The sequence below is a fragment of the Aethalodelphis obliquidens genome, unplaced genomic scaffold (assembly GCF_003676395.1).
Source record: "Aethalodelphis obliquidens isolate GAN/ISIS:26980383/991018 unplaced genomic scaffold, ASM367639v1 scaffold13, whole genome shotgun sequence".
NCBI lineage: Eukaryota > Metazoa > Chordata > Mammalia > Artiodactyla > Delphinidae > Aethalodelphis > Aethalodelphis obliquidens.
The window spans coordinates 34,726,167-34,745,263 of NW_020837957.1; the positions used below are offsets into that span (position 1 = coordinate 34,726,167).

A 19,097-nucleotide genomic window follows, 5' to 3' on the forward strand; every position below is an offset into this window, starting at 1 on the left:
TGGTGTGAGCATGGATGGAAAAAAGAAGAGGTCTAAAGAATAAGCCTCAAGTGCACTAATGTTTAGAGGTTGGGAAGAACAGGCAAGTTCAGTAAAGGAAATTGTGATTGATTGGCCAGTAAAGTAGGAAGATAACTGAGAGAGTCCCAAAATGTAGAAAGTGGTACCGGAGGTGGATGAGGTCCATCATGTCCAATGTTGCTGAGAGCTTGAATATACTGGAGACTAACAATTGACAAATGAGCATGGTTCTCAGAGTCACCTGTGGACCTCCTGCATCAGAATTACCTACTTATTAAAATGAGATTTCTGGGCCCACCTCAGACCTACTGGACAGACTTTGTAGGAAGGCACTCAGAACTGTGCACTTAAACAAGCATAGGGTTATTCTCACATACCCAAGAGTTGCTGTATTAGAGTTTTTGTCATTGGAATGATATCAGTCATTTCTCTAGACCCATGGTTCTCAGGCTTTAATATGCATCAGAATCATCTGATGGATTCCTTAAAACACAGTTTACTAGAACCCACCTCCAGAGTTTCTGATTCAGGAAGACTGGGGTAAACCTGAAAAATTGCATTTCTAACAAGATCCTGGCAATGCTAATGCTATTAGTCTGTGGCTACAATTTGAGAACCACTGTACCAATTTTTTTTTAAAGGCCCTTTAAAAACAGAGTAAGAGGGGTTTCCCTGGTGGCACAGTGGTTGAGAGTCCACCTGCTGATGCAGGGGACGCGGGTTCGTGCCCCGGTCCGGGAAGATCCCACATGCCGCGGAGCGTCTGGGTCCGTGAGCCATGGCCACCGAGCCTGCGCGTCCGGAGCCTGTGTTCCGCAACGGGAGAGGCCACAACAGTGAGAGGCCCGCGTACTGCAAAAAAAAAAAAAAAAAAAAAAAAAAAAAAAACAGAGTAAGAATATGTGTGATTCAAAATGTAGCCCCCTTCCCTGGCTAATAAAACTCTAAGATAACATGGTCTTCGAGATAATAAATTTCTCTCAAGTTTTCTCTCTCTCACCATAGCTGGAATTTCTTCAGGGAAGTCTCTGCTTTTAAGGCCTTTTAACATGCTCATTACTGCACCATGCTCACCCCAATATCTCGGACAATCTCCCTTACTGAAAGTCAACTGATTATGGACTTGAATCACATCTACAAAATACCTTCACAGCAACATCTAGATTAGCATTTGATGGAATAACTGGGGATTATAACCGAGCAAAGTCGTTGACATCAAACAACTATCTAAAATAGTGCTCCTTTTAACTCTCTACCCGTACCTTACTTTATCTTCTTCACAGAACTTATCACTACCTGATATTATGTTTACATATTTATTTCTTTATTTATGTATTGGCTAGCTCATCTGCTGGAATATAAGTTCTGTCAGGGAAAGAATTTTATCTTTTGGCTTTGCTTTTAACTACTGTTTGTTCAAATAATCTCCTATTTTGGACATTGTGTTTCATTCTGCTGTTTTATTATTATGAACAACATTAATGTAAATATTCTTGTATATACATACATCCTGGGTCACTTCTTCAATATTTAATTTTTAAAAGTAATCTTTTTTAAATGTCATTTTTTGGTTAATTTTTTTCAAGTCATGTTTATAGAAGTATAATTCTACAAGGAGTGAAATTTTCCCTTTTTAGTGTAGAGTTCTGTGATTTCTGACAAACATGCAGTCATGTAACCACCACAATCAAGAAACAGCATTCATATCACCTCAAAATGTCCCGTTGTGACCCTTTATATTCAACATTTGCCTCACCCCCACTCTAGAAACCATTTGTATTAGTTTGCTAGGACTCCTGTAACAAAGTACCACAAACTCAATTGCTTAAAAAATAGAAAATCTATGTCTCAAAGTCCGAAATCAAGTTGTCAGCAGGGTTGGTTCTTTCTGAGGGCAGTGGGGGAAGGATCTGTTCCAGGCCTCTCCCCTTGGTTTATAAATGACTGACTTCTTCCTATGTCTCTTTACATCATATTCCCTCTATGGTTCTGTGTCCGCATTTTCCTTTTTTATAAGGTCACTAGTGATGTTGAATTAAGGCCCACCCTAAAGGCTTCATTTTTAACTTGATTACCTCTGTAACGACACTACTCCAATAAGGTCACATTCTGAGATACTGGAGTTAGGACTTCAACGTATGAATTTTGGGGCAACACAATTCAACCCATAGCACCATTGATCTGTTTTCTCTCCTTATAGATTTGCCTTTTCCAGAATATCATATGAATGAAATCATAGCTTCTATGGCCTTTTGCATCTGGTGTCTTTCACTTAGCATAGTGCATTTGAGATTCATCCATGTCGCATGTATCAGAAGTTCATTCCTTGTTATTGCTGAGTAATATTCCATTGTATGTATGTACCAGTTTGTTTATCCATTCACAAGCTGAAGGACATTTGAGTTGTTTCCAGTTTGCAGGAATTATAAGCATAGTGACTTATAAGTCTATAAACATTATAGTCATTATAAGTCACTGTAAACATTCACATACTGGTTTTTGTGTGCACAAATGTTTTCATTCCTCTTGAGTAAATACCTAGATGTGGGATTGCTAGATCATATGGTAAGTGTATGTTTAACTTTATAAGAAACTACCAAATTGTTTTCCAAAGTGACTGCTCCTTTTTTTTATGCCAACCAATGATATGTGAGGATTTAAATAATAAATAAAATTGTATTTTGTGACATCATTTGGTAATACTTAAGGATATTAATTCAGTATTGCAGAAATGATGGAAGCAAGGGGTATAGTTTTAACTCAGAGGTTATCTGCCTATACCACTCCACCCCAAGAAAAGCCCTTTGTAAGTAGCCTATTCTGAGGGGGGCGGGGGGGGGGGCGGATTCTTCTAATTGCAACAAGTTGTTTATACATATTTAGTTCTTAAAAATTTTATCAAAATAAAACATGCAAATAGGTTTTTAAAAACCACGTAGTACAGAAGCCATATAATGAAAAGCAATCATTCTGTGTTCCTCTGTCCCCTACCATCGGTTCCCTAACCTAGAGGCAAAATCTTTTACATATATCTGCTTTGGTTTTTTGGTTATTACCATTTTTGTTAATAATATACTCTTCCTACTATTTCTTGATACAATACCTTTAGACATTCTTTATTAATTTCCTGCCACTCTCCTCTGTTCACTTCTACTCTCTATATGTTCATATCACTATTATTAGCTCCTCTAACTGGCTACTTTTGTGACTTAATATAATACCCAAACTTCTGTCTACTTGTCTCAAACAAAGACATCATCCATTGAATTTCTCCTATAGTAGATGAGGATAATAGGACCTGTAGCATTCTATTTATATTCCTTTCCCCATCCCCTCCCATCTTCTGTCAATAACTTGGTCAAGGTGAATAACATATTTACAGTCTATTCTGTAACCCTAATTAGGTCTTCCCTGTTTTGCCTGGAAATTGATTTCAAAATTGAAAACTATAAAGATATCTACATTATGATTACTGATTATTTTAGTATTGTTCACTGAAGAGTCAAGATGGATTTCCTAATTTATGTCTCCAAGTCTTGATCCAAGTGCCACTCAATATGACAATGTACAAAACGGATTCTCTTTTCTTACTTCCCACCCATTGTTAGAAATCTAACTACACTTTGTGTTGCTTCATGTTTAGAATATTGACTTTCCCATACTGTTTAATGTTTCTTTGTTTTGCTTTGGGGTTTCTTAGAATCTTTTTGTTTTTCTTGTAGGATAAAGAAGTAAATGCATTCCACCCAATATCTTTAATATCATCCAGTTTCTTATTCATTCCATCTGTTGCTTAGAATCCATATCCATTCCATTTTCCTTTAAGTCTATAGATTTCCTATTTTCCACTGGATTTTAGATTATGAGTTTCTTGTATAGTTTTTTTTTTGAAGATTTTAATTGTTTTTCCTTTCTAAAAAAAATGCATTGTATGCTCTTTGCCATGTCCTAAAGTTCTTATCTTTTTTTTTTTTAACGGATTCAGTGGTTTCTTAAATTTTTCTGAGTATTGAAGGGCTTTATCTTGTTTCCAAATAGCTTCTGTTCTCTGAATTATCTATTTCCCTGAGAATCAGGTTTTTTCTTTCATTATTTTAGTTCCTCTTTTTTATATTGTAGGCTTCCTGCAAGTGACAGGAGGTTCAGCTGCTTATTTCAATTTAAGAATGTGGCAGTGGAAAGTCTGATGAGGCCTCAACAGGAACAACCTCATTCTTCCTCCGGTGCATGTCTCTCACTCCCACACTACTGCCACACTCACTTCTCACACCAGATGTGTATGCATTTTTCCTCACACCAAGCAATTCTCTGAGACACCATCTAGGTGTCCTACAATTTAACTGAATTCTGACACTATCTACCTGGAGATAGCATCAGATCCCACAGGTTAAGGGCTCAGTTCTACAAGACTTCCCCCCACCCTCCCACTTCAGATGCCAATCACAAGTCCAGGTTGTTACCTAGGCTTCTGACTGACTGAACTGAAGGTTCCCATAACCCCCTCCTTGGGTTCAATCAATTTACCGGAATGGTTCTCAGAACTCAGGAAAACAGTTTACTTCTAAGATTACCAGTTTATTATAAAAGGACATAACTCAGGAAGAGCCAGATGGAAGAAATGCACAGGGCAAGGTGTGTAGGAAGGGGCACAGAGCTTCCAGGCCCTCTCCAGGCCAGCCACTCTCCCAGGACCACCACGTGTCCACCAGCCCAGAAGTTCCCTGAATGCTGCACTTTTGGGGATGTTTGTGGAGGCTCCATCATGTAGGCATAATCAACCATGAACTAAATTTTCAGCCCCTGTCCTCTCTCTAGAGAATGGGGGTAGAGGGCTGAAAGTTCCAAGCTTCTAATCACAGCTTGGTCTTTCTGGTGACCGGGCCCCCTCCAGGAGCCCATCACATGTCAGCTCATTAGAACAAAACACATTCACAAAAATCCAAGAGATCTCAGTGTCCGCAACCCAGGTCAAACACCATATATTGGAACAAACGACTGCTTAGGAAATTACAAGGATATTAGAAGCTCTGTGCCAGGACCTGGAGGCAGAGGCCAATGTTTATTGTCTCTATTGTCTCACGCCTTTTGTAAGAGGACAGGGCTTACGGTCAGATCGCTTTTGTTTTGGGGTGGGTAACCTATTGGAGAATCAGCCCAGACATCCTACTGGCTCCCAAATACCAAAAAGTTAATCAATAGATCTAAATATGTAGCTGTAGGTAAACTTTGAACATTACTGAAGGCACAAAGCAGATGTAAAGAAACTTCCAGTGGGACCACTAGACCAGGCTGAAGGATGTAAGCAGAAGCTCTGTACAAGCCCCAAGTGGCAGCAGAGTCCTGGAGACAGCCAGGCTTAAAAGAGCTGCTGCCATTGCCACCACAGACCCAGAGAGGCTACCCATTCAATGCTAGGAGCGGAGAGTCATGAGCAGGACCCTCAGAGAGATGAGTTGAGGGGGCAGGAGGCTACCAGGACTCAGAGCTGCCCTTGTGGTGCAGGAGCTACATCTTCTTCTTTAGGCTATATTTTTGTGTTCACCCCCTTAACCTCGGCTCCAATAACAGTGCCTGGCACATAAATAGAAGTTGAAAGTCTCCCAAATGCTGAACTCTGAAAACATAATCAAACGCATCTCAGCGAAGAGGAAGAAGCAGCATTTGTGGCACACAATACTAATTTTTCCTCAGTGCTTATTCTTCCCTTCTCCTTTTAGTAATAGATACTCTTCCTCTTTTCAGCGGGGCATATGGCCACTCATCAAGGAAATACACTTCCCAGCCTCCCCTGCATTTAGGTTACATGATTAAATTCTCTCCAGTGGAATGCGAGTGGAGGTGACAGAAGAAACCAAGCCACTGGATGATCTTGAGAAATAAAACCAACAATAGGCCTTGGCTTGCCTGTCTACTATTGTGTAAAAGAAAAATAAAATTATCTCATATTTTGTGCTGTCTGGTACAGCAAGTGTGCTTATCCCTCAGCCAATACTGTATTCAAACAACATAATTTGACTACTGAAGGAGCTCTCCAACAATATCAAGTTTGAAACCAATGACTATGTAGAAATGGCACCAAAGCCAAAGACTTATGACAGAGAGACTAAAGCCCAGAGCCAACTGAAGTATTTTAATATGCCAAGAAGATTAATAAGGGCCTACCTGCTAAGGAACGCTTAAAGTACAAGATTGAGGAAGATAGAATCTCACTAAGAGAGCCAGATAGTAAATTTTAAAATGGCAGTGGAAAATAGAACTATCAATGCCTATTTTACTTTTTTCTCAATTAAAGAGAATAATCTTGAAAGTGGAAAGATTAAAACAAACATGATCAGAGAGAATAAAATGAACAAGAGAGAGAGATGATGAAGTGCAGCTTCTGCATCTTGGGCCCAAATTACTTCCAGCCACTGATGTCTTTTACCTGAAGCTTTGGTTCTCCCAAGTTTATAAATCAGAGAGCAGGTGTCAAATGCCAGACTCAGAGGTGCCTTAAAAAGACTAGTGAAAATATGCCCTTGGGGGTGGAGGGCAAGGCCTTGGAAGGTGTGGAACAAATGGCCTGATTTGTGAGAATTACTCGGATATGAATTCATTTGGTATTTTTTGTTTGTTTATTTGTTCGTTGTCTTCTTTCCACACACACACACACATCATGCGTCAATTAAAATGTAAACAGAGACATTGTCAGTCTTGTTTTCCACTGTGCCTAGAATAGTGATTAGTACACCCACTGAGAGGGTTGCTTGATTGACTCTCTTCAAGCTTGTTTCTGGCACACAGACATGTTGCTGTTTCTCCCCGCTTAACAAAAAATTTCCGTGACTCCATTCCCCCTGACCAAAACCATCCCAATTTTTTTTTTTTTTTTTTGTCTCCCTGTTACAACATAATGCAAGAGTTGCCTGTACTCTCTGTGTTGGTCTGCTCTGGCTGCCATAGCGAAATACCACAAACTGGGTGGCTTAAACAACAGAACTGTATTTCTCACAGTTTTGGAAGCTGAGAAGTCTAAGATCAAGGTGTCAGCTGATTTGGTTCCCAGTGAGAGTTTTCTTCCTTGTTTGCAGACTGCTGCCTTCTTTCTATGTCCTCACCTGGCCTTACCTCCATGTGTGCACATGGAGAGAGCAATCTCTCTTTCTTTCCCTTCTTATAAAGCCACTAAGCCTATTCTAAGGGCCCCAATCTCATCATCTAATTTAATCCCAATTACCTCCCAAAGCCCCCATCTCCAAATACCATCACACTGAGAGTTAGGGCTTCAACATATGAATTTGGGGAGATACAAACACTAAATCCATAACATTCTACCCCTGGTCCCCTTGAATCCATGTCTTTCTCATATGCAAAATACATTCATTCCATCCCAACAGCCCCAAAGTCTTAATTCATTCCCACATAAGCTCTAAAGTCTAAGTCCAAAGCCTCATCTAAATAACATCTAAATCAGGTAAGTGTGAGTCTCCAGGTATGATACATCCTGAGGCATACTTCCTCTCCAGCTGTGAAGCAAGGTATGTGCTTCCTAAATACAATGCTGGGCCAGGCATAGGAAAGACATTCCCATTCCAAAAGGGGGGAGTAATAAAAAGGGAAAGGTGATGGGTCCCAAGCAAGTTCAAAACCTAGCAAGGTAAATTCCATCAGATCTTAAGGCTCTGGAATAATCCTCTTTGGTTCAACACTGTCTTACTTTGTTCTGCGGCTTTGCTGGCAGTCGTGGGGGATGGGGGTTGTCATGCCCACAAGGCTCTGCAGGTGGTCCCAGCCCCATGGCTCCAGAGGGGACTCCTAGTCCCAGGGTTTTATTTGGAGGTCAGAGGCTGTCTGGCCTATTGAGACTGAGGTGGACGCCCTACTGATCTCTGAATCACCTTCGGGGTCACTTTTCCCTCTTCCTGAAGAGCAGCACACATTCACAGCCAAACAGCTCTATTGTCCTGTCCCATCAAATCCAGGAAGTCCAAAAGCCTTCCTTCATTTCATCCCATTTCCATCCCATTCAGCTCATACTGGTAGTATTTCTATTTATATAATCCCATAAACTCTTTATCAAGTGAGAGTCCAGCCACATCCTTGGTATTCTCTTCAGAACACACTTTCTCATTTTTTGCAATATGGATAGGCCAAGAATTTTAAAATCTTTAAGTTCTGATTCCTTTTTGCTTAACAATCCCTTCTTCAATTCATATCTCTCCTCCCATGTTTTACTATAAGCTGTCAGGAGAAACCAAGGCATTCCTTCAACACTTTGCCTAGAAATCTCCTTAATTTGTGAAATAAAATTCATATTTATGGCAAGACAAGAAAAATTTAAACATAAAAATTCTTCTCTGCCCTTTGGCCTCCCCTCTCCTCACACTGTGCATTGTGTATCCTCATTATGCATTGACCAAACCTCCCCCATCAGCAGGAATACCTTCTCAACCATAAATAGCAACATTCTCCTAGCATCAAGACAACTCCTTGGGACTTCCCTGGTGGCACAGTGGATAGGACTCCACGCTTCCAATGCAGAGGTCCTGGGTTCAGTCCCTGGTCAGGGAACTAGATCCCACATGCATGCTGCAACAAGAGTTCACATGCCACAACTGAGGAGCCCACGGGCAGCAACTAAGGAGCCCTGGAGCTGCAACTAAGGAGCCCGCCTGCCACAACTAAGACCTGGTGCAACCAAATAAATAAATAGATATTAAAAAAAAAAAAAGACAACTCCTTAAAAGATAACATTCCTTCTTGATCTTGTAAAGGGTCACATGATCCACCACGATGGCACTTAAAACTGGTTTATGTAAGCTGTCAATAATAAGTCATTTAATAAGTCATTTAATAATAATAAGTCATTTAACGTACAGCCCTCTGTCTCAAAAAACTTATATAAACTGTGTCTTGACTTCTAAAGGGTGGAAACGTTCTCAGAGCATCCTGAAATGGTCTTCCTGGTAATGGTAATCCTCAAATTTGGCTTGAATAAAATTTTCCAGTTCCTTCTTAGATGAACTGATTAATTTTTTGTCAGCAGTTAAACGTCCAATTTCATTGCTCAAAAGGTCTACATTTCACAAATCTAAAGTACAACACAAATGAACATATCTACGAAACAGAAACAGATTCACAGACATAGAGAATAGACTTGTGGTTGCCAAGGGGCAGGGGGAATGGGGGAGGGAAGGATTGGGAGTTTAGGATTAGCAGGTGCAAACTAGTATATATAGAATGGATAAACAACACGGTCCTACTATATAGACAGAGAACTATATTCACTATCCTGTGATAAACCATAAAGGAAAAGAATATGAAAAAGAATAAATATATGTATAACTGAATCACTTTGCTGTACAGCAGAAATTAACACAACGTTGTAAATCAACTATACATCAATAAAAAAAATTTTTTTTAAGTTCTACCTTCCACAGAGCACTAAAATGGGAACACAATTCATCAAGTTCTTTACCAGTTTATGCTAAGGATCACCTTTCCTCCAGTTTCCAATAATATGTTCTTCAGTTCTATCTGAGACCTCACCAGAATCACCTTTAATATTTGTATTTCTAGCATGAACCTCAAAATTCTTCCAGCTTTTACTCATTACCCAATTCCAAAGTCACCTCCCCGTTTTAAGTGTTTGTTACAGCAGCTCCTCGCTTCTCAGTACAAAACTCTGTATCAGTCTCTGCAGAGAAACAGAACCAATAGGCTGTATATATTTATATATATATAGTGACTCAATTCCTTATAATAAAACTCTTTATATTTCCTTTATTTTTATATTTAATTTTAAAATTTTGTATATTTTTAAAATTTTATGTATATGAAGAGATTTATTATAAAGAATTGAGTCACACAATTATGGAGGCTGAGAAGTCCCAAGTTGGGCAGTCAGCAAGCTGGAGAACTAAGAGAGTCAATGACACCATTCCAGTCTGAGTTCAAGTCTGAAGGCGGAGAACGCTGACATTCTAGCCCAAAGACAGTCAGACAAAGAGACTCTTCTCTTACTCAGCCTTTTATTCTATTCAGGCCTTCAATGCATTGGATGAGGCCCACTTTGAAGAAAGCGATCTGCTTTTCTCAGTCTACCAATTCAAATGTTAATCTCATCCAGAAACACCCTCACAGACACACACAAAATATCTAGGCACCCTGTGGTTCAGTCAAGTTAACACATAACACTAACCAACACAGTCCCTGACTCCAGCTCTTCTCTTCCCATTCTCAGCTAAGCCCACCCCAACAGGTTTCTGTCCTCAGCACTTCATGGAAACTACTTTTGTCAAGGTCACAGTGTCCTCTGCTCTGCTAAGTCCATCTTCCTCATCTAGTTTGACATATTAGAAGGATTTGACATGGTGACCACCCCTCTTCCTTGATATATTCCATTTGACTCCCAGGACAGCACACTCTCTGTGATTTTCTTTACCACACTGGTTCATCTTTCTAAGCCTCCTTTGCTGCTCCATTTTTCCATGATGCCTTTTTTTTTTTTAACATCTTTATTGGAGTATAATTGCTTTACAATGATATGTTAGTTTCTGCTTTATAACAAAGTGATTCAGTTATACATATACATATATCCTCGTATCTCTTCCTTCTTGCATCTCCCTCCCTCCCACCGTCCCTATCCCACTACTCTAGGTGGTCACAAAGCACCGAGCTGATCTCCCTATGCTATGCAGCTGCTTCCCACTAGCTATCTATTTTACGTTTGGTAGTGTATATATGTCCATGCCACTCTCTCACTTTGTCACAGCTTACCCTTCCCCATCCCCGTATCCTCAAGCAAATTCCCTAGTAGGTCTGCATCTTTATTCCCGTCTTGCTCCTAGGTTCTTCATGACCTTTTTATTTTTTAATTCCATATATATGTGTTAGCATATGGTATTTGTTTTTCTCTTCCTGACTTACGTCACTCTGTATGACAGACTCTAGGTCCATCCACCTCACTACAAAATAACTCGATTTCATCTTTATTGTGGCTGAGTAATATTCCATTGTATATATGTGCCACATCTTCTTTATCGATTCGTCTGTTGATGGACACTTAGGTTGCTTCCATGTCCTGGCTATTGTAAATAGAGCTGCAATGAACATTGTGGTACATGACTCTTTTTGAATTATGGTTTTCTCAGGGTATATGCCCAGTAGTGGGATTGCTGGGCCGTATGGCAATTCTAGTTTTAGTTTTTTAAAGAACCTCCATACTGTTCTCCATAGTGGCTGTATCAATTTACATTCCCACCAACAGTGCAAGAGGGTTCCCTTTTCTCCACACCCTCTCCAGCATTTACTGTTTGTAGAATTTTTGATGATGGCCATTCTATTGGTGTGAGATGATATCTCATTGTAGTTTTGATTTGCATTTCTCTAATGATTAATGATGTTGAGCATTCTTTCATGTGTTTGTTAGCAATCTGTATATCTTCTTTGGAGAAATGTCTATTTAGCTCTTCTGCCTATTTTTGGATTGGGTTGTTTGTTTTCCTGATATTGAGCTGCAAGAGCTGCTGGTAAATTTTGGAGATTAATCCTTTGTCAGTTGCTTCATTTGCAAATATTTTCTCCCATTCTGAGGGTTCTCTTTTCGTCTTGTTTATGGTTTCCTTTGCTATGCAAAAGCTTTGAAGTTTCATTAGGTCCCATTTGTTTATTTTTGTTTTTATTTCCATTTCTCTAGGAGGTGGGTCAAAAAGGATCTTGCTGTGATTTATGTCGTAGAGTGTTCTGCCTATGTTTTCCGCTAAGAGTTTGATACTTTCTGGCCTTACATTTAGGTCTTTAATCCATTTTGAGTTTATTTTTGTGTATGGTGTTAGGGAGTGTTCTAATTTCATAATTTTACATGTACCTGTCCAGTTTTCCCAGCACCACTTATTGAAGTGGCTGTCTATTCTCCGCTGTATATTCTTGCCTCCTTTATCAAAGATAAGGTGACTATATGTGCATGGGTTTATCTCTGGGCTTTCTATCCTGTTCCATTGATCTATATTTCTGTTTTTGTGCCAGTACCATATTGTCTTGATTACTGTAGCTTTGTAGTGTAGTCTGAAGTCAGGGAGCCTGATTCCTCCAGCTCCATTTCTTTCTCAAGATTGCTTTGGCTATTTGGAGTATTTGTGTTTCCATACAAGTTGTGAAATTTTTTGTTCTACTTCTGTGAAAAATGTCAGTGGTAGTTTGATAGGGATTGCATTGAATCTGCAGATTGCTTTGGGTAGTAGAGTCATTTTCACAATGTTGATTCTTCCACTCCAAGAACATGGTATATATCTCCATCTGTTGGTATCATCTTTAATTTCTTTCATCAGTGTCTTATGATTTTCTGCATAGAGGTCTTTTGTCTCCTTAGGTAGGCTTATTCCTAGATATTTTATTCTTTTTGTTGCAGTGGTAAATGGGAGTGTTTTCTTAATTTCACTTTCAGATTTTTCATCATTAGTGTATAGGAATGCAAGAGATTTCTGTGCATTAATTTTGTATCCCGCTACTTTACCACATTCATTGATTAGCTCTAGCAGTTTTCTGGTAGCATATTTAGGATCCTCTATGTATAGTATCATGTCATCTGCAAACAGTGACAGCTTTACTTCTTCTTTTCTGATTTGGATTCCTTTTATTTCTTTTTCTTCTCTGATTGCTGTGGCTAAAACTTCCAAAACTATGTTGAATAACAGTGGTGAGAGTGGGCAACCTTGTCTTATTCCTGATCTTAGTGGAAATGGTTTCAGTTTTTCACCATTGAGGATGATGTTGGCTGTGGGTTTGTCATATATGGCCTTTATTATGTTGAGGAAAGTTCCCTCTATGCCTACTTTCTGCAGGGTTTTTATCATAAATGGGTGTTGAATTTTGTCGAAAGCTTTCTCTGCATCTATTGAGATGATCATATGGTTTTTCTCCTTCAATTTGTTAATATGGTGTATCACATTGATTGATTTGCGTATATTGAAGAATCCTTGCATTCCTGGGATAAAGCCCACTTGATCATGGTGTATGATTCTTTTAATGTGCTGTTGGATTCTGTTTGCCAGTATTTTGTTGAGGATTTTTGCATCTATATTCATCAGTGATATAGGCCTGTAGTTTTCTTTCTTTGTGACATCTTTGTCTGGTTTTGGTATCAGGGTGATGGTGGCCTCGTAGAATGAGTTTGGGAGTGATCCCCCCTGCTATATTTTGGAGGACTTTGAGAAGGATAGGTGTTAGCTCTTGTCTAAATGTTTGATAGAATTCACCTGTGAAGCCATCTGGTCCTGGGCTTTTGTTTGTTGGAAGATTTTTAATCACAGCTTCAATTTCAGTGCTTGTGATTGGTCTGTTCTTATTTTCTATTTCTTCCTGGTTCAGTCTCAGAAGGTTGTGCATTTCTAAGAATTTGTCCATTTCTTCCAGGTTGTACATTTTATTGGCATAGAGTTGCTTGTAGTAATCTCTCATGATCCTTTGTATTTCTGCAATGTCAGTTCTTACTTCTCCTTTTTCATTTCTAATTCTCTTGATTTGAGTCTTCTCCTTTTTTTTTGGGTTCGTGGGCCTCTCACTGTTGTGGCCTCTCCCGTTGCCGAGCACAGGCTCTGGACGCGCAGGCTCAGCAGCCATGGCTCACGGGCCTAGCCGCTCTGCGGCATGTGGGATCTTCCCAGAACAGGGCACAAACCCGCATCCCCTCCATCGGCAGGCCGACTCTCAACCACTGTGCCACCAGGGAAGCCCAGTCTTTTCCCTTTTTTTCTTGATGAATCTGGCTAATGGTTTATCAATTTTGTTTATCTTCTCAAAGAACCAGCTTTTAGTTTTATTGATCTTTGCTATCATTTTCTACATTTCTTTTTCATTTATTTCTGATCTGATCTTTATGATTTCTTTCCTTCTGCTAACTTTGGGGGTTTTTTGTTCTTCTTTCTCTAATTGCTTTAGGTGTAAGGTTAGGTTGTTTATTTGAGTTGTTTCTTGTTTCTTAAGGTAGGATTGTATTGCTATAAACTTCCCTCTTAGAACTGCTTTCGCTGCATCCCATAGGTTTTGGGTCATTGTGTTTTCATTGTCATTTGTTTCTAGGTATTCTTTGATTTCCTCTTTGATTTCTTCAGTGATCACTTCATTATTAAGTAGTGTATTGTTTAGCCTCCATGTGTTTGTATTTTTTACAGATTTTTTCCTGTAATTGATATCTAGTCTCATAGCGTTGTGGTTGGAAAAGATATTTGATACGATTTCAACTTTCTTAAATTTACCAAGGCTTGATTTGTGATACAAGATATGATCTAACCTGGAGAATGTTCCATGAGCACTTGAGAAGAATGTGTATTCTGTTGCTTTTGGATGGAATGTCCTATAAATATCAATTAAGTCCATCTTGTTTAATGTATCATTTAAAGCTTGTGTTTCCTTATTTATTTTCTTTTGGATGATCTGTCCATTGGTGAAAATGGGGTGTTAAAGTCCCCTACTATGATTGTGTTAATGTCGATTTCCCCTTTAATGGCTGTTAGTATTTGTCTTATGTATTGAGGTGCTCCTATGTTGGGTGCATAAATATTTACAATCTTCTTCTTGGTTTGATCCCTTGATCATTATGTAGTGTCCTTCTTTGTCTCTTGTAATAGTCTTTGTTTTAAAGTCTGTTTTGTCTGATATGAGAATTGCTACTCCAGCTTTCTTTTCATTTTCATTTGCATGGAATATCTTTTTCCATCCTCTCACTTTCAGTCTGTATGTGTCCCTAAGTCTGAAGTGGGTCTCTTGTAGACAGCATATATATGGGTCTTAGTTTTTGTATCCATTCAGCCAGTCTATGTCTTTTGGTTTGAGCATTTAATCCCTTTACATTTAAGGTAATTATCGATATGTATGTTTCTATTACCATTTTAATTGTTTTGGGTTTGTTATTGTAGGTCTTTTCCTTCTCTTGTGTTTCCTGCCTAGAGAAGTTCCTTTAGCATTCTTTGTAAAGCTGGTTTGGTGGTGCTGAATTCTCTTAGCTTTTGCTTGTCTGTAAAGGTTTTAATTTCTCCATCAAATCTGAATGAGATCCTTGCTGGGTAGATTAATCTTGGCTGTAGGTTTTTCCCCTTCATCACTTAAACATGTCCTGCCACTCCCTTCTGGCTTACAGAGTTTCTGCTGAAAGATCAACTGTTAACCTTTTGAGGATTCCCTTTTTTTTTTTTTAAATTTATTTATTATTTATTTTTTTTAACATCTTTATTGGGATATAATTGCTTTACAATGGTGTGTTGGTTTCTGCTTTATAACAAGGTGAATCAGTCATACATAAACATATGTTCCCATATGTCTTCCCTCTTGCGTCTCCCTCCCTCCCGCCCTCCCCATCCCACCCCTCCAGGCTGTCACAAAGCACCGAGCCAATATCCCTGTGCCATGCGGCTGCTTCCCTTTTATGTTATTTGTTGTTTTTCCCTTGCTGCTTTTAATATTTTTTTTGTATTTAATTTTTGATAATTTGATTAATATGTGTCTTGGCGTTTTTCTCCTTGGATTTATGCTGTATTGGACTCTCTGTGCTTCCTGGACTTGATTAACTATTTCCTTTCTCATATTAGGGAAGTTTTCAACTATAATCTCTTCAAATATTTTCTCAGTCCCTTTCTTATTCTCTTCTTCTTCTGGGACCCCTATAATTCAAATGTTGGTGCATTTAATGTTGTCCCAGAGGTCTCTGAGACTCTTCTCAATTCTTTTCATTCCTTTTTCTTTATTCTGCTCTGCAGTAGTTATTTCCACTATTTTATCTTCCACCTCACTTATCCATTCTTCTGCCTCAGTTATTCTGCTATTGATCCCTTCTAGAGAATTTTAAATTTCATTTATTGTGTTGTTCATCACTGTTTGTTTGCTCTTTAGTTCTTCTAGGTCCTTGTTAAATGTTTCTTGTATTTTCTCCATTCTATTTCCAAGATTTTGGATCATCTTTACTATCATTATTCTGAATTCTTTTTCAGCTAGACTGCCTATTTTCTCTTCATTTGTTAGGTCTGGTGAGTTTTTACCTTGCTCCTCATCTGCTGTGTGCCCATGACCTCTTAATGTTGGGATACCTTAGGTTTCAGTTCTTGGACATCTCCTCACCTTACAGTCTTTCCATTGGAGATTCTATTCCATGTCATGTGTATAAACACATCTCTATGTCCACAATTCTTAAAGTTACATCTTTAGCTCTAACCTCTCTGCCGAACTCTCAGTTCATATGTTCTACGATCTCTAATAGACATATCAACCTCAGCATGTCCAAAATTGAACTCTTACTATCTCCCACCTTCAGACATGCTCTATTCACAGCCTTTTCCACCTCAAAAGATAACTTTCAGCTTACGTGATTTCCACGTGTCGTTGAATACTATGGGTCACTCCAGTTCTCTAGATATTTTCTTAGCTACTGTGACTCCACCTTCTCCTAGTTTTCCTCTGATGGCCCTGGCATCCTGAACTCAGCCTCCCACATGGACTTCTATCTATATTCTTAAAGTTTTGGACTTAAACATTAAGCTTCCTCAGACTTTCGCACACAAATTTGTTGCAGGAAACAGATCTGTTGCCGGAAACCAAATGTTTAAGTTTAGGACTTAAACATTAAGCTTCCTCAGACTTTCACACACTAATCTGTTGCAGGAAACCAATCTGTTCCAGGGCCCAAGAATGGGCTCTTGTCTAACCCCAGAAATGTATTGTCTGAGGAGATGCACATGCTGGCAAGAGAATTTATTGGGAAGGGGGCGCCCGCGCAGAGAGCAGGAGTGCAAGGGAGCCCAGGAGAAATGCTCTGCCACGTGGCTGACAGTTGGGTTTTATGGTGATGGGGTTAGTTTCCAGGTTGTCTCTGGCCAATCATTCTGACTCAGGGTCCTTCCCGGTGGTGTGTACATCTCTCAGCCAAGATGGATGCCAGTGAGAAGGATTCTGGGAGGTTGGTAGGTCATACAGACTGGTGTCTCCTCTCTCCTTTTGACCCTTCCCAAATTCTTCTGGTTGGTGATAGCCTGTTAGTTCCACATTCCTTACCAGGACCTCCTGTTGTAAGATACCTCATGCAAGTGGTTACTATCGTGTCTGGCCAGGGTGGGCAGTTTCAGTCAGTGGTTCCCCTAACAAATCTATTTTTCCAAATACCCATTCTCCAAGCTAGAAACCTGGTGCTCATCATAGTCTCCTTTCACCTATCCTCTACATTTTATTGATCATCAAATCAATACTATCCTACCTTCAAAATATTGTTCATATGCTTCCATGTTTTTCTACCCCCTCTATCTTAATCCAGGCCCTCATTGCTTCTTGCCTCCTAGCTGGTCCCCGTGCCTCCAGTCTTGTACCCCCTCTAAATCCATCTACTACACTGGTTTGTATTTTTCTAAAGTATAAATCATTATATCATTTCCTTGATTAAAATCTTTTCTTGTTTAAAATATTTTCCATATTGAAAATCTTCTGTTTTCACTATCAAGTCCAAGCTCTGTAGCATAACACTCAAAGCCCTCTAGAATATGATTTCTGCTTACCTCTCTGGCATAATCTGCTACTTAGACACACTCTGCACTCACCATTGAAAACTCTTTGCAGTGCCCCACAGCCAAGCTTGTTTCAATTATGCTGAAAAGATAATATAGTACTTTCTGAGTTTAAGCCTTACTTTATGTAAGCCTCTATACCAGAGCTAAATAAATACTGGTTTTCAAAAAGAGATATAAATTAAATTCTAGAAACTGCAGAGCTAGATGACAAGCCTCTAGAAAGCATTGGCTCTACAATAACATATATGAAATTTAGTGTACTTATAAAAAAACTCGTGGTTGTATTTTGGGATCAAGTTAATGGTCTATAATGACAGGGAGTCATTCCCTGTCCCTACCCTTGCCTTTTAGCACCACTTTCCTACCCATAGTCAAGTGTTTCATGGGGTAGGAAACATTTTTTAAATTAAGAATAAAGTTTAATATCAATCTAATAACTATAGCCACAATAGTGTAATACATCTTGAAGCTGACAAATTATCTGACAAGCTGTGAGCTCTCAGCTTTAGGCCAAGTTGTGCCACTGCTGGATTTAAGCCTGTCCAACCTTGTTTGGGGAATGACATAGGCAGAACCCACAGAGCTCTCTTTGTGTGAGGAGCTGAGTTATCACCTGAGAGAGAAATTTTCCCAAAGGAATCAGGCAAAACAAGCTGATTCAGTAACAGAGCTTTGGTGGGAGGAGAAGGACAATTCTGAGCACAGCGTGGTGATTGTCAATTATATTTACTGCCAAGAGCAATCTCCAAGGACTTATATTGCAGTCCTGTGAAGGGGAGAGTAATGTAAGCCAAACCAAAGAACTGTGTACTCATTATCTATTGTCATATAACAAATTAGCACATATTTAGTGGCTAAAAACAACACACATGTATCATCTCACAGAACCTGGGCATAGTTTAACCAGGTCCTCTGTTTCAGGGTCTCTCATGACGCTGCAATCAAGGTTTCTGGCATCTCATCTGAAAGCTCAACTGAAGAGGGATCTGCTCCCAATTTCACGTGCTTGTTAGCAGGATTCAATGATCTATGTCCTGTTGGGCTGGGGACCTCAGTTTCTTGCCTGCTGACAGCCAGTAGCTGCCCTCAGTTCCTTTTCACTGGGCCTCCCATACGTGGATGCTTGCTTCATGCATGCAAGCCCAGAAGGCAGTCAGGGGAGTCTCCTAGCAACATGGAAGTTTTAGTGCTATGTAATGTAAGTATGGAAGTGACACCCCATCACCTCTGCCATAGTCTGTTGGTTAGAAGCTAGACACAGATCCCACCCACAGTAAAGGTAAAATGGTTACACAGGGCATCAATACCAGGAAACAGATAATTGGGGACCATTTTAGAGTTTCTCTGTCTCAAACTGACTTATCAAAAACTCTAAGTCATTGACGTATCAGCAGCATGACTTTAGTACTGCTTTAACACAGTGCTACAAAAGAGAAGAGTATTTAATGATGGAACCTCATTGTGAGTTTGAAAGCACAGGGAACCTAGAGGGGACTTAGGAGACAATCTGAGGTGAAGAGCACTAAAACACACTTAAAATTCTTTGTATTT

At 39.4% G+C, this 19,097-nt stretch overlaps 1 long non-coding RNA gene across 2 annotated transcripts in view; it reads right to left on the minus strand.

Moving 5' to 3' along the window:
* Window positions 1-825: 825 nt before the first annotated feature.
* The window catches only part of LOC113624537 (uncharacterized), a 43,310-nt gene continuing 25,038 nt past the window's right edge, over window positions 826-19,097 (minus strand). The window contains exon 3 of one of the 2 annotated variants that reach the window (XR_003434378.1): window positions 826-873. This is a non-coding gene — a long non-coding RNA (uncharacterized LOC113624537). Of the gene's footprint in view, window positions 874-17,235; window positions 17,626-19,097 lie in introns of those variants that run through there. The other variant, XR_003434377.1, reaches the window with a different exon arrangement.